The 3,824-nt window shown below is 39.9% G+C and overlaps 1 pseudogene; it reads left to right on the top strand.

Annotated features, from left to right (window-relative positions):
* The first annotated feature begins 3,024 nt into the window (after nucleotides 1-3,024).
* Nucleotides 3,025-3,433, top strand: LOC111523177 (annotated as a pseudogene).
* Nucleotides 3,434-3,824: the final 391 nt, after the last annotated feature.

The following is a 3,824-nucleotide window of genomic DNA, read 5'->3' on the forward strand; positions in this document are numbered from 1 at the left end:
GGCAACAGAGCAAGACCCTGTCTCTAAAGTAAATAAATAAAATTTAAAAGTATGTTTTAACAGTTCTCTTTCTTATTAAATTACATTATGAATGGAATTCCAAATAAATGGTTGGGGTTGAGGGGGAGCAGTATTTTTTTTGAAATAGAGTCTTGCTCTGTCACCCAGGCTGGAATGCAGTGGTGTGATCTCAGCTCATTGCAAGCTCCGCCTCCCAGATTCATGCCATTCTCCTACCTCAGCCTGCCAAGTAGCTGGGACTACAAGCATCCGCCACCATGCCCAGCTAAGTTTTTGTATTTTTAGTAGAGATGGGATTTCACCGTGTTTAGCCAGGATGCTCTCGATCTCCTGACCTTGTGATCTGCCCACCTTGGCCTCCCAAAGTTGGGGGAACAGTATTTTAATCACCCTAACAAACTATTTTCATTTAAGTCTTGACTTCTTATCTATTTGCACATACAAATTTTACAAAATTATAATCACAGTGCTGATCAACTTTTTTTTTCAAACTCCAGTACACACCAGAGGATCAATTTATATTCTGCTTTATTTTTTGTACACATATTGTTAAGCATTGTCCATGTTGTTACATAGATTAGGTATCTATTCATGGTTTTTTTATTTTTAATTTTTTCTGGAGAATGGGGTTATCACCATATTGCCCAGGCAAGTCTCAAACTCCTAGGCTCAAGCTATCCTCCCACCTTTGCCTCCCTAAGTGCTGGTGTTACAGACATGAGCCACCGCATCTGTTCTATTTATTTTTATCATTCATATCTCATGTATTCATCTATATTTACTTTGAACTTATAATGAATGAAGTACTGGGCAAGATACTGTCATGCCAAAACAGAAAGCTTTGTATCTTTGCTCTAGGGGAGTTTATATCTAGTCTACATTAATCAGTTAATTTGCCTTGCATCTATTTATCTTTTTCTTTTTTTTTTTTTGGAGTGCAGTGGCACACTCTCCACTCACTGCAACCTCCACCTCCCGGGTTCAAGTGATTCTTCTGCCTCAGCCTCTAGAGTAGCTGGGACTACAAGGCATCTGCCACTACACCCACTAATTTTTGTATTTTTAGTAGAGGTGGGGCTTCTCCATGTTGGCCAGGCTGGTCTTGAACTCTTGACCTCAAGTGATCTGCCCACCTCAGCCTCCCAAAGTGCTGGGATTACAGGCATGAGCCACCATGTCTGGTGCCTTCCATCTTTTATTAATATTACTCTTAAATATGATAGTCTATATTAATACAATAATATAGTCTCCTTTGCTCTGTAAATTACACCAGGTAGCCTCTTTTTTTCAAAATAGTCCTACCTATAAATTGCATTTACTCTTTTATAGTTTCTCCTCATTTAAACTTTCCCTAAAAAAGTCTCATGTTTTCCTGATCTTGCAGGATACAGTAAAGTTTCTCTTCAAAGGTTTAGCCTGCTAACTTCCTGGTTCTTTGTTCCCAAACTTAACTTTCTTGTTCTACATGCCTCCTCGCCCCTAGTTACTGTAAACAGCCTACACCCTTCCCGTCAGCTCTAATCAATAACTCACATCTGTTTCCTTGGTTACCTGCACCCATTCTTTGCCTGATACCGCACGTCTCACATGCTTCACCACTGTACCTCACGTCCCCCTTCCCTTCCATATTTACAAAGATATTTGAAAGTAGCCAAAAAATAAAAATAAAAAATAAAAAAAAGAAAGTAGCCAATTGGGTCAGCTCAGATTGTGTGGTCTGACCCCAGCCCATTGCGGAGTGACACAGAGGTAAGGACTATGCGCCAGAGATAAAAACCCCCTGCTCTCCTTTGTTCTGTGTGCTCTTGCAATCTTGACTGATGCAAGTGGCACCCTTCTGCAGAAGTAAATTGCCTTGCTGAGAAAACTTTTGCCTGAATACTGGTTTCACTTTGTGGCACCCAGCATTTATTTCTAGAGCATTTTTATATTCAACCATCTTAAATGCTGAAAATTCACTAGAGACTCCCAAAACTTAATCTTCTCTAAAATCATTGCAAGTTTTGAAGACACCTCAAATATAATTTTTTCCAAAAAGAACTTATCTCCCTCCACAAATAAAGGGATCTTCTTCTATATTCTATGTTAACTAATGGCATCATTATGTACCCAATTGTTCATAATGTTTTGTTTAAGTAAAAACTTAAATTTACCTATGAATCTCTCCTCATTTCTTATCACATCTCTACCTAGTAGGCCTCATTACTTCAACATTTTAAATATCTCAATTTTATCTCTTTATCTACGTTCTCATTGTATTCCTTCAGTTTCTACTCATCTCTTCTGTATGCTTGCAGTAGCCCTTTAACTGTTTTTTGCCTTCTCCATTGTGATTTTTCAGTCTTTATCCTAACTGGTTTTTGCCTTCTCCATTGTGATTTTTCAGTCTTTATCCCTCTCTACTGACAAGAATTCTTTTTTTAAAAGTCAACCTTAGGCCAGGTGTGGTGATTCATACATGTAACCACAGCACTTTGGAAGGCCAAGGTGGGTGGATCATTTGAGGCCAGGAGTTCGAGACCAGCCTGGGCAACATGGTGAAAACCAGTCTCTACAGAAGTACAAAAGTTAGAAAGTCTCAGCCGGTCACGGTGGCTCATGCCTGTAATCCTAGCGCTGTGGGAGGCTGAGGCCGGCAGATCGCTTGAGGTCAGGAGTTCAAAACCAGCCTGGCCAACATAGTGAAACCCCATCTCTACTAAAAATACAAAAAAAATTAGCTGGGCATACTGGTGGGCACCTGTAATCCCAGCTATTTGGGAGGCTGAGACAGGAGAATTGCTTGAACCCAGGAGGCCGAGGTTGCAGTGAGCTGAGGTTGCACCACTGGACTCCAGTCTGGGAGTTCAGAGCAAGGCTCCATCTCCAAAATATATATATATATATATTTTTTTATATATATATATAGTCTCATAACCTTGTCTCAAAATAAATAAGTTTATTTTTAAAAACCCCAACCTGGACGCTGCTTACGGAGGTGGCAGTCATCTCCTCCTCAGAATCATGTTTGCCCTCAGATCCCTTGTGAAACCCAAGATTGTCGAAAAGAGAACCAAGAAGTTCATCTGGCACCAGTCTGACCGATACGTCAAAATGAAGCCTAACTGGCGGAAACCCAGAGGTACTGACAAAGGGGTTCATAGAAGGTTCAAGGGCCAGATCTTGATGCCCAACATTGGTTATGGCAGGAACAAAAACCACAAAGCACATGCTGCCCAGTGGCTTCTGGAAGTTCCTGTTCCACAACATCAAGGAGCTGAAAGTGCTGCTGATGTGCAACAAATCTTACTGTGCTGAGATCGCTCACAGTGTTTCCTCCAAGAACCACAAAGCCATGGTGGAAAGAGCTGCCCAGCTGGCCATCAGAGTCACCAACCACAATGCCAGGCTGCACAGCAAAGAAAATGAGTAGACAGCCCATATGCATGTTTTGTATTTAAATAAAAATGTAAAAACTGCAAAAAAAAAAACCTTAGTCAAATGGGTCTTCTTCTAAACACACGATTTCTTGTTTATCTGAAACTATCAATTCATCATATTATAATCATTTTAAACATATATTGAACATGTAATATATGCCAGATATTCTTCTAAGTACTTTATATTATTTAATCTTTGCATCAGCCCTTTTGAAGCAGCATTTTTCATTCCAATTTTACAAATGCAAAAACCAGGGCAGAGAGGGGTTAAATAATTTGCCCAAGATCAGTAATTTGGCAGAGCCAGGTAGTTTGACTCTAGAGTCTTTGTTCTTAACATTACCTTACAGCTACCTTTCACAAATATAGTAATTCCAGACCTCT

Source organism: Piliocolobus tephrosceles, chromosome 2 (assembly GCF_002776525.5).
Source record: "Piliocolobus tephrosceles isolate RC106 chromosome 2, ASM277652v3, whole genome shotgun sequence".
Lineage (NCBI taxonomy): Eukaryota > Metazoa > Chordata > Mammalia > Primates > Cercopithecidae > Piliocolobus > Piliocolobus tephrosceles.